General features: G+C 36.5%; 1 non-coding gene across 1 annotated transcript; it reads left to right on the top strand.

Moving 5' to 3' along the window:
• Positions 1-8,849: 8,849 nt before the first annotated feature.
• Positions 8,850-8,956, top strand: LOC112423378 (U6 spliceosomal RNA). The gene has a single exon (XR_003013852.1). It is a non-coding gene; the product is annotated as a U6 spliceosomal RNA (small nuclear RNA).
• Positions 8,957-13,163: the final 4,207 nt, after the last annotated feature.

Raw genomic sequence — 13,163 nt, 5'->3', positions numbered from 1 at the left:
TGGGGGAGGGGCATTCGCCATGGCTGAGGCTTGAGTAGGTAAACAAAGTTGCCAGGAACTCGAACTGGGTGGAGCCCACTGCAGAGCAAGGAGGCCTGCCTGCCTCTGTAGACTCCACCTCTGGGGGCAGGGCATAGCTGAACAAAAGGCAGCAGAAACTTCTGCAGACTTAAATGTCCCTGTCTGACAGCTTTGAAGAGAGTAGTGATTCTCCCAGCATGGAGCATGAGATCTGAGAACAAACAGACTGCCTCCTCTAGTGGGTCCCTGACCCCCAAGTGGCCTAACTGGGAGACATCTCCCACTAGCGGCCGACTGACACCTCATACAGCCGGGTGCCCCTATGAGACAAAGCTTCCAGAGGAAGGATTAGGCAGCAACATTTGCCTGCTGTTCTGCAGCCTCAGCTGGTGAGGTTTGGAGTGGACCCCGAGCAAACTGCAATAGACCTGCAACTGAGGGTCCTGAATGTTAGAAGGAAAACTAACAAACAGAAAGGACATCCACACCAAAACCCCATCTGTACATCACTATCATCAAAGACCAAAGGTAGATAAAACCACAAAGATGGAGAGAAACCAGAGCAGAAAAACTGAAAATTCTAAAAATGAGAGTGCCTCTTCTCCTCCAAAGGAATGCATCTCCTCACAAGCAACGGAACAAAGCTGGATGGAGAATGACTTTGACGAATTGAGAGAAGAAGTCTTCAGACGATTGGTAATAAGAAACTTCTCTGAGCTAAAGGAGGATATTCGAACCAATCTCAAAGAAGCTAAAACCTTGAAAAAAGTTTAGACGAATGGCTAACTAGAATAAACAGTATAAAGAAGACATTAAATGACCCGATGGAGCTGAAAACCATGGTACGAGAACTACACGATGCATGCACAAGCTTCAGTAGCCGATTTGATCAAGTGGAAGAAAGGGTAACAGTGATTGAAGATCAAATGAATGAAATGAAGCCAGAAGAGAAGTTTAGAGAAAAAAGAGTAAAGAGAAATGAACAAAGCCTCCAAGAAATATGGGACTATGTGAAAAGACCAAATCTATGTCTGATTGGTGTACCTGAAAGTGACAGGGAGAATGGAACTAAGTTGAAAAACACTCTTCAGGACACTATCCAGGAGAACTTCCCTGACCTAGCAAGGCAGGCCAACATTCAAATTTAGGAAATACAGAGAATGCCACAAAGATATTCCTTGAGAAGAGCAACTCCAAGACACGTAACTGTCTGATTCACCAAAGCTGAAATGAAGGAAAAAATGTTAAGGGCAACAAGAAAGAAAGGTTGGGTTACCCACAAAGGGAAGCCCATCAGACTAACAGCAGATCTCTTGACAGAAACTCTACAAGCCAGAAGAGAGTGGAGGCCAATATTCAACATTCTTAATGAAAAGAATTTCATATGAACCCAGAATTTCATATCCGGCCAAACTAAGCTTCATAAGTGAAGGAGACATAAAATCCTTTACAGACAAACAAATGCTGAGAGGTTTTGTCACCACCAGACCTGCCTTATAAGAGCTCCTGAAGAAAATACTAAACACGGAAAGGAACAAGCGGTACCAGCCACTGCAAAAACATGCCAAATTGTAAAGCCCATTGATGCTAGGAAGAAACTGCATCAACTAACGAGCAAAATAACCAGTTAACATCATAATGATAGGATCAAATTCACACATAACAATATTAACCTTAAATGTAAATTGGCTGAATGCTCCAATTAAAAGACACAGACTGGCAAATTGGATAAAGAATCAAGACCCGTCAGTGTGCTATATTCAGAAGACCCATCTCACGTGCAGAGACACACATAGGCTCAAAATAAAGGGATGGAGGAAGATATACCAAGGAAATGGAAAACAAAAAAAAGGAGGGCTTGCAATCCTAGTCTCTGATAAAACAGACTTTAAACCAACAAAGATCAAAAGAGACAAAGAAGGCCATTACATAATGGAAAAGGATCAATTCAACAAGAAGAGTTAACTATCCTAAATATATATGTACCCAATACAGGAGCACCCAGATTCATAAAGCAAATGCTTAAAGACCTGCAAAGAGACTTAGACTCCCATACAATAATAATGGGAGATTTTAACACCCCACTGTCAACATTAGACAGACCAATGAGACAGAAGGTTAACAGGGATATCCAGGAATTGAACTCAGCTCTGCACCAAGCTGACCTAATAGACATCTACAGAACTCTCCACCCCAAATCAACGGAATATACATTCTGCTCAGCACATCGCACTTATTCCAAAATTGACCACGTGATTGGAAGTAAAGTACTCCTCAGCAAATGTAAAAGAACAGAAATCATAACAAACTGTCTCTCAGACCACAGAGCAATTAAGCTAGAACTCAGGATTAAGAAACTTACTCAAAACCACTCAACTACATGGAAACTGAACAACCTACTCCTGAGTGACTACTGGGTACATAACGAAATGAAGGCAGAAATAAAGATGTTCTTGGAAACCAATGAAAACAAAGCCACAACATATCAGAATCTCTGGGACACATTCAAAGCAGTGTGTAGAGGGAACTTTATAGCACTAAATGCCCACAAGAGAAAGCAGGAAAGATCTAAAATTGACACCCTAACATCACAATTGAAAGAACCAGAGAAGCAAGAGCAAACACATTAAAAAGTTAGCAGAGGACAAGAAACGTTAAGATCAGAGCAGAACTGGAGATAGAGACACGAAAAATCCCTCAAAAAAATCAATGAATCAAGGAGCTGGTTTTTTGAAAAGATCAACAAAATAGATAGACCACTAGCAAGACTAATAAAGAAGAAAAGAGAGAAGAATCAAATAGACACAATAAAAAATGATAAAGAGGATATCACCACTAAGCCCACAGAAACACAAACTACCATCACAGAATGCTATAAATACCTCTGCACAAATTAACTAGAAAATGTAGAAGAAATGGTTACATTCCCTAACACATACACCCTCCCAAGACTAAATCAAGAAGAAGTTGAATCCCTGAATAGACCAATAACAGGCTCTGAAATTGAGGCAATAATTAATAGCCTACCTACCAAAAAAATTCCAGGACCAGACGGATTCACAGCCACTTTCTACCAGAGGTACAAATAGGAGCTGGTACCATTCCTTTTGAAACTGTTCCAATCAACAGAAAAAGAGGGAATCCTCCCTAACTCATTTTAGGAGGCCAGCATCTTCCTGATACCAAAGCCTGGCAGAGACACAACAAAAAAAGAGAATTTTAGACCAATATACCTGATGAATATCAATGTAAAAATCCTCAATAAAATACTGGCAAATGGAATCCAGCAGCACATCAAAAAGCTTATTCACCATGATCAAGTGGGCTTCATCCCTGGGATGCAAGCCTGGTTCAACATATGCAAATCAATCAATGTAATCCATCATATAAACAGAACCAAAGACAAAAACCACATGTTTATCTCAATAGATGAAGAAAAGGCCTTTCACAAAATTCAACAGCCCTTCATGCTAGAAACTCTCAATAAACTAGGTATTGATGGGCCGTAACTCAAAATAATAAGAGCTGGTTATGACAGACCCACAGCCAATATCAAAAACTGGAAGCATTCCCTTTGAAAACTGGCACAAGACAGGGATGTCCTCTCTCACCACTCCTATTCAACATAGTGTTGAAAGTTCTGGCCAGGGCAATCAGGCAGGAGAAAGAAATAAAGAGTATTCGATTAAGAAAAGAGAAAGTCAAATTGTACTGGTTTGCAGATGTATGTTTAGAAAACCCCATCATCTCAGCCCAAAATCTCTTTAAGCTGATAAGCAACTGCAGCAAAGTCTCAGGATACAAAATCAATGTGCAAAAATCACGAGCATTCCTCTACACCAATAATAAACAGAGAGCCAAATCATGAGAGAACTCCCATTCACAATTGCTTCAAAGAGAATAAAATACCTAGGAATCCAACTTACAAGGGATGTGAAGGACCTCTTCAAGGAGAAATGCAAACCACTGCTCAACGAAATAAAAAAGGACACAAACAAATGGAAGAACATTCCATGCTCATGGATTGGAAGAATCAATATCGTGAAAATGGCCATACTGCCCAAGGTAATTTATAGATTCAATGCCATCCCCATCAAGCTACCAATGACTTTCTTCACAGAATTGGAAAAAACCGCCCTAAAGTTCATATGGAACCAAAAAAGAACCCTCATTACCAAGACAATCCTAAGACAAAAGAACAAAGCAGGAGACATCACACTACCTGACTTCAAACTATACTATAAGGCTACAGTAACCAAAACTGCATGGTACTGGTACCAAAACAGAGATATAGACCAATGGAACAGAACAAAGCCCTCAGGAATAATATCACACATCTACAACCATCTGATCTTTGACAAACCTGACAAAAACAAGAAATGGGGAAAGGATTCCTTATTTAACAAATGGTGCTGGGAAAATTGGCTAGCCGTATGTAGAAAGCTGAAACTAGATCTCTTCCTTACACCTTATGCAGAAATTAATTCAAGATGAATTAAAGACGTAAATGTTAGATAAATGTTAGACCTAAAACCATAAAAACCCTAGAAGAACATCTAGGCAATACCATTCAGGACATAGGCATGGGCAAAGACTTCATGACTAAAACACCAAAAGCAATGGCAACAAAAGCCAAAATTGACAAATGGGATCTAATTAAACTAAAGAGCTTCTGCACAGCAAAAGAAACTACCACCAGAGTGAACAGGCAAACCACAGAATGGAAGAAACTTTTTACAGCCCATCTGACAAAGGGCTAATATCCAGAATCTACAAAGAACTTAAACAAATTTACAAGAAAAAATCAAACAACCCCATCCAAAAGTGGGCAAAGGATATGAACAGACACTTCGCAAAAGAAGACATTTATGTAGCCAACAGACACATGAAAAAATGCTCATCATCACAGGCCATCAGAGAAATGCAAATCAAAACCACAATGAGATACCAAGTCACGCCAGTTAGAATGGTGATCATTAAAAAGTCAGGAAACAACAGGTGCTAGAGACAATGTGGAGAAATAGGAATGCTTTTACACTGTTGGTGGGACTGTAAACTAGTTCAACCATTGTGGAAGATAGTGTGGTGATTCCTCAAGGATCTAGAACTAAAAATACCATTTGACCCAGCCATCCCATTACTGGGCATACACCCAAAGGATTATAAATCATGCTGCTATAAAGTCACATGCACACGTATGTTTATTGTGGCACTATTCAGAATAGCAAAGACTTGGAACCAACCCAAATGTCCCTCAGTGATAGACTGGATTTGGAAAATGCGGCACATACACAGCATGGAATACTATGCAGCCATAAAAAAGGCTGAGTTCATGTCCTTAGTAGGGACATGGATGAAGCTGGAAACCATCATTCTGAGCAAACTATTGCAAGGGCAGAAAACCAAATAGTGCATGTTCTCACTCATAGGTGGGAATTGAAAAATGAGAACACTTGGACACAGGGTGGGGACCACCACACACCGGGGCCTGTCGTGGGGTGGGGGGATGAGGGAGGGATAGCATTAGGAGATATACCTAATGTAAGTGACGAGTTGATGGGTGCAGCACACCAACATGCCACATGTATACATAGGTAACAAACCTGCACGTTGTGCACATGTACCCTAGAACTTGAAGTATAATAAATAAATAAATAAATAAATAAATAAATAAATAAATAAAATTTTTTTAAAAAGACTTTAAGTGTCTCCAAGTCTGACATTTTCACATTACAAGTTAAAAAAAAAAAACAGCAAACTCTGAGATTTCCTAAAAGTCACTTTCTATTATTGGAGCAGAATTAAACCAGATGCTCAAATTACTTGACAGTGGAAACGGTGTTCTGGGTTTGAACCCTGAAGACAGAAAGTGTTTATCCATCGAAGAAAATTTTCATTATATGTCTGTCATGAGAGCACACACTTATTTCTTAAAGCTCACCGATAATTATGAAGTGAGATGTGTGTGTGACTTTCACAATCCACTCTTTAGTGATTCCGTTAAAATGTTCTTAACTATCTGACTATTTGATAACTAGCAGTCTTTTTATTGGTACTAGTGTATTTGGTTCTGCCATACATCTTATCTAAATTTTTAGGATACACAGAGTCTGCCACAATTATGAAAGGGTATCCTGGGTCATCTGCATGGAATAATTCGATATATTTATGGAATTATTCTCAAGCTTTAGTATATAAAGCTTTAGTGCATATAAAGATCTCAAACTATAGTATATATAAATATAACTTGAAAACTTGTTAATAATGCAGATTCTTGTGACAATAAACCCCTTTTTCTTCCCAAATTACAGTTAGCTAGAATGGAGAATGTGCTAAAAATTATTTCAGGAGGTTCATGGACCACATTTAAAGAAACATTCATCAAGTAAATGTAAAGGGTGGGAGTATCTTAGAAAGGTCAGTAGAGTGACTAGAAGTCTGATGTAATTAGGGGATTAAGATAGTGTTTTAGTCACTCAAGTATAACTTCAAGTTCTGAATCATAACTGTGTCTGCTAGGAAGCCACAATGGCCGTACCAAAAATAACTGATTTACGGTAAGCTGTTCTCTTCAAACGGATGCTTGCAAAAGCCTATAAGGTGCAAAATTATAAACTAGCTAGAAATATCAACCAAAGAAGAGTCTTTACTTGTCCATACATGGCATGAAACATGTTGATGGGTCATCCTGCTTGTTAGAGTATGAAGAGCAACAACCAATCACATGCACAATTTTCTTCTATCACAACAGATCCTTCTTATACAATTATTAATGTGTGTATATATTTTATATACATATGTAATATATATTATATATTATTATAATGTGCCTATAAACATATATGTTCTATCTCTTTATATATATACACACACATATATAAAACCCTCATGAAAATTCAGATCTATAATTTTTTTCTATTTATGCTAGTGAATCCATTTGATGATATAATTATGCAAATTACACTTTACAGCAAAGCATATCAGAATTTATGAATATCTTATCACTAGAAAATATAAATAGATAGTGAGAGAGAATTGACAAAACACAGACACACACATACACACACAATATAATATGAAACCTAAAATATTCAAAGAATTAATGATTAAATGTAATCCTAAGATTTATAATGTAGTAATAGTAGAAGTAATAACTGAGCAACTCAAGGAATAATAAAGACAAGTTGTTGACTAGATTACCTATTTTTGACATTGAACTTTGCCAGGTTAGCAGTGGGCATTGGGGTGGACAGGAAAATACAGTAAAATAAAACAATGTAACTGTCGAAAATGAAGAGCCACAATGGAGGCCAGAAGGTGACCACAAAAAGAAGTGATTAAGAGGATAATTTTGTGCAAGAAGGTAAAGATACAAAAGTGAGCAAGTGTTAATCATGAGCTAAGAGAATCTACTTTAGGCTTAAAAATGAAAAAAGGAAGGGATGACATTAGCAAGACAGCAGATTAGGAAATTACGGGACTGCCTTCTCCACAGGCTCCTTGCTGTGGCAACACTAGAGACTACTAGAGAAGCTGAAGCACCAGCCCATTATAAAACCAAGAAAGGATTCCCCCCCAAAAAAACGATAGAAAAAATGTGTAACATTTGACATGCCCATTCATGTCCCACCTTTATGCATTATACTGTGAAGGAACTGGGAGGAACCACCCCATACAAGGGATTCTCTCTCCTGATGGAAACAAAAAAGTGGACCACGCATCTAATGCTGGGGCTTGTCTGAGGGCTGCCTGAGGAACTGGTTTCTGTCTCCCCTGACTCACAGTGCTGGTGGGACAGGTAGTAGAGTGTGGAAGGCACTGAAAGCAAAGGCTAGCAGCATGTTAGAGTTGCAGTTTTATAGGACAACACCAAGAAAAGTAAGACATGAGAAAAGGTTTCAAAGGTCCCAGAACCTCAAACTGAGTTGACTGGTAAAGCTAAGAGAGGTGGCTGTTTTTCCAAAAGCCCAAAACCCAGAAAAAATGTATATATGTGTGTGTGTGTATATATAGATACAGATATAGACATAGATATAGATATAGACAGATATAGATATCTCTATATAGATATCTATATCTATATCTCACAAGGCATACAAAGAAACAGAGAAACAGATTGGTCCAATCAAAAGACCAAAATAAAACCTGTCCTAAAACGAAAGCAACACAGATCTAAGAGCTGCTTGACAAAGAATTTTTTAAATTGTCATAAATACACTCAATAAACTAAACAAGGGGACAGATATGCCACCAAAGGAGATAAGAAAAATAGTGCATCAACACAATGAGGTTATTAACAAATATACAAAACACTATAACAAAGAACCAAATAGAAATTATGGAGTGAAAAATACAATAACTGAACTGAAAAGCTTATTAGAGGTTCAATGGCAGACTTGATCAAAAAGAAGAATCAAAGGTAAATTCATGGGCAAGTAGAGTAACCTGTATTATCTTAATTTTGGTGCATAGATTTTAAATGATAAAACTGTACAACAAATAGGTACAATTGCATGTTAACTGGTATACAATATATAAATATGTAACTTGTGACATCAATAACATAAAGTGTTGGGGGGGCAAAGCTGCAATGTAGTACAATGTTTGTATATGATTGAAGTTGTTAACAGTTTAAAATAGACTATTATAACTTTAAGATGCTTTACATAATTACCATGGCAACCAAAAAGAAAATATCTATGGAATACAGGAAAAAAGAAAATGCAAAAAGAATAAAAGTATGTCACTCCAAAAAATCAATGTAATACAAAGGAAGGCAGAGAAAATGAGAGATAAAAAAGTCAGAAGACACGCAAAAAAAATTGACAGTGCTTGCTTCAGCAGTACACAAACTAAAGTTGGAACAAGACAGAGAAGATTTGTGTGGCCCTTGAGCAACGATGACATGCAAGTTTGTGAAGTGTTTTATTTTTTAACAAAAAGCCATTAAGAAAATTACAAAGTAAGTCTTAATATCAGGACATATATAGGCTAAAAGTGAAAAAATGGAAAAAATCAGATTCTGGCCAAATAATAACCAAAATAGAGCAAGAGTGGCTACATAATATCAAACAAAGAGACTTTAAATGAAAAACTTACAGGAGACAAAGAAGGATATCCTATAATGAAAAACATTCAATTCACCATGAATATATTACTATTATGAATACTTATGCACAAAACCTAATAGCTCTTAAATATATAAATCAAGCTTTGAAAGAATTGAAAGGAGAAAAACACAGAAACACAATTGTAGTAGAAGACTTCAATAAGTTACATTTAATAGTTGATAGAAGAACCAGACAGAACATTAATAAGGAAATAGAAGACTTGAACAACACTGTAAACCAACTGGACCCAATAGACACATACAGAACATTCCAACCAACAGCACCAGGGTATACATTCATTTTGAGTGCACATGGAACATTTTCCAGGATACATCACATGTTAGGTCACAAAACACATCTTAACAAATTCAAAAACATTGAAATCATAGAAAGTTTCTTTTCCAATCACCATACAGTGAACTAGAAATCACTAACACAAGAGAAACTGAAAAATCTACAAATACTTAGAAATTAAACAACTCTTAAATGACCAATGGAGTCACAAAACAAGTCACAATGGAAATTAGGAAATACATTGGGACAAATGAGACTGAAAACACAACATACCAAAACTTGTGGGATGCAGCAAAAGCAATGATAAAGAAATTTTATAGTTGTAAATGTGTAAGCTAAAAAAGAAGAAATATCTCAATCAATGATCTAACTTTGCACCTTAGGAAACCAAAAAATAAGAACAAACTAAACTCAAATTTAGCAGAAGGGAAATAATAAAGATTAGAGCAGTGATAAACAAAATAAAAACTAAAAATAATGGACAAAAAACCAACAAAATTGATAAACCCTTAGCTAGATTAAAAAAAGAGAAGAAGCAAATAAATAAAATCAGAAATGAAAAAAGAGATATTACAACTGATACCACAGAAATAAAAAAAGATCATGAGAATACTGTGAACAATTGCATGCCAACAAATTGGATAACCTAAAAGAAATGTACAAATTCCTAGAAACATACAAGCTAGCAAGACTGAATCATGTAGATATAAAAAATCTGAAAAGATCAATAACTAGTATGAAGATTGAATTAGTAATCAAAAATCCCCCTAAAAAGAAATCCCAGGTGGCTTCACTGGAGAATTCTACTAAACATTTACAAAAGAATTAACACCAGTTTCCCTGAAACTCCTTCATAGAATTCAAGAGGATAGAATGCTTCTAAATTCCTTATATCAGGTCAAAATTGCCCTAATACCAAAGCTAGGCAAAGACACTGCAAGAAAAGAAAACTACAGACCAATATCTCTGATGAATTTGAATGCAAAAATCCTCAACAAAATACTAGCAAACCAAATTCAATAGTATATTAAGAGAATCATATATGATAACCAATGGGATTTACTCAGGAATGCAAGGATAGTTTAGCATATGAAAATCCATCTATGGGTGCAATGACTCATGCCTGTAATCCCAGCCCTTTGTGAGGTGGAGGTGGGTAGATCGCTTGAGCTCAAGAGTTCAAGACCAGCCTGGGCAACACAGCAAAACCTCACCTCTATAAAAAAATATAAAAACTAGCCAGGTGTGGTGGCACATACTTGTAGTCCCAGTTACTTGGGAGCCTGAGGTGAGAGGATTGCTTGAGCTCAGGAGATTGAGGCTGCAGTGAGTCAAGATAGCACCATTCCACTCCAGCCTGGGTGACAGAGTGAGACCCTGTCTCGAAAGAAAAGAAAGAAAGAAAGAAAGAAAGAAAGAAAGAAAGAAAGAAAGAAAGAAAGAAAGAAAGAAAGAAAGAAAGAAAGAAAGAAAGAAAGAGAGAAAGAGAGAGAGAGAGAAAGAAAGAAAAGAAAGAAAGAAAGAAAAAGAAAGAAAGAAAGAAAGAAATGAAAAAGAAAGAAAGAAAGAAAGAAATCAAGAAAGAAAAAGAAAGAAAGAAAGAGAAAGAAAGAAAGGAAGGAGAGAGAGAGAGAGAGAAAGGAAGGAAGGGAGAAAGGAAAGAAAGAGAGAGAAAAAAGAAAAGAACAAAACAATGTAACGTATATAACACATTAACAGAATAAAGGACAAAAACCACGATTATCCCAATCAGTGGAGAAATATCATTTGACAAGATTAAACACTCTTTCCTGTTAAAACACTTAATAAAATGGGAAGAGAAGGCCATTCCATGAACACAATTAAGACCATTTATAAAGAGCCCACAGATAACATCATACACAAGGATAAAAGACTAAAAGCTTTTTCTCTAGTATCAGAAACAAGGCAAAGATGCCCACTCTTACTACTTCTATTCAACATAGAACTGAAAATTATACCCAGAACAATTAAGCAAGAAAAACAAATAAAAGGCATCCATATTGGAAAAGAAGTAAATAATCTCTGTTTACAGAGGACAAAATCGTATACATAGAAAACTCTAATGATTCCATACACAATAAAATCTGTTAGAACTAATAAATGAATTAAGCAAAGTTACAAGGTACAAAACCAACACACAGAAATCAGTTGCATTTCTACACATGAATAATGAACAATCCAAAAAGGAAATTAAGAAAACAAACCCATTTACAATTTCACTCGAAACAATAAAAAGCTTAGGAATAAACCTAACCAAGGAGATGAGAAGCTTGTACACCAAAAACCATAAAACGTTGCTGAATGAAATTAAAGCAGATACTAATAAATGAAAGATATCCTGTGTTCACGGATTAGATAACTTAAGATTGTTACATTGTTCTAATGTCCAAAGTGACCTACAGAGTCAATGCAATCCTTATCAAAATCCTTACGGGATCTTTTGGAGAAATAAAAAAATAAATCCTGAAATTCATTTGGTATATCAAAGTACTCTGAATAGTCAAAACAATTTTGAAAAAGAACCAAGTTGGAGGACATTAGACTTTTCCTGATTTCAAAACATATTACAAATCTATGATAATCAAAGTAGTGCGGTACTGGCATAAAAACAGACAAATAGACCAATTGAATAGAATACACAGCCTATAAATTAAATTTTCATGCATGTGGTCAAATGATCCTTGACAACGATACCAAGACCACTCAGTGGGGAAAAACAGTGTCTTCAACAACTGGTATTGAAAAAACTGGATCTCTACATGCAAAAGAATGAAGTTGGGCCTTTATTTTACACCATTAAATCAAAATATATTAATGACCTAAACATAAAAACTAAATTTATAAAATTCCTATAAGAAAACATATAGGGAAAGCTTCATGACACTGGACTTGACAATGATTTATTGGGTATGATACTAAAAACACAGGCAATAAAAGCAAAAATAGATAAATGAGACTACATGAATCTTAAAAACTTTTGTGCAACAAAGGACACAATCAACAGAGTGAAAAGAGGCCAGATGCAGTGGCTCATGCCTGTAATACCAGCACATTGGGAGGCCAAGGTGGGCGGATCACCTGAAGTCAGGAGTTTGAGACCAGCCTGGCCAACATGGTGAAACCCCATCTCTACTAAAGATACAAAACATGAGCCAGGTGTGGTGGCATGTCCTTGGAATTCCAGCTACTTGGGAGGCTGAGGCAGGAGAATCGCTTGCACACGGGAAGCAGAGGTTTCAGTGAGCCAAGATGGCACCATTGCAATCCGACCTGGGTGACAGAGTGAGACTCCGTCTAAAAAAACGAGTGAAAAGGCAATCTGTGGAATAGAAGAAAAGATTTTCATTTCTAAAATTTGATAAGAGATTAATATCCAGAATATACAAAGAACTCTTATAACTCATAAGCAAAAATCAAATAGCCTGATTAAAAAATGGGCAAAGAAATTGAATAGACATTTCTTGAAAGATAACATGTAAGTGGCCAACAAGAATATAAAAAGTTGCTCAACTTCACTAATATCTGGAAAATTTAAGTCAAAACCATAATGAGAAAAAACTTGCAGTCTCCAGTTCTGCCTATAAGGAGCTTGGAAGTTGCCCCTTCAGATTAAATACAAGAACAAATTGAACAGACTGACAAATCAACAACTCTTCTAGGATATGCAAGAGCAGTGAAGAAACAGCAAATGGCTGCATCCCGGTTTGAAGAGGCAGA

The sequence above is a fragment of the Macaca nemestrina genome, chromosome 10 (genome assembly GCF_043159975.1).
Source record: "Macaca nemestrina isolate mMacNem1 chromosome 10, mMacNem.hap1, whole genome shotgun sequence".
Lineage (NCBI taxonomy): Eukaryota > Metazoa > Chordata > Mammalia > Primates > Cercopithecidae > Macaca > Macaca nemestrina.
This window is presented reverse-complemented; position numbering and strand designations above follow the sequence as displayed.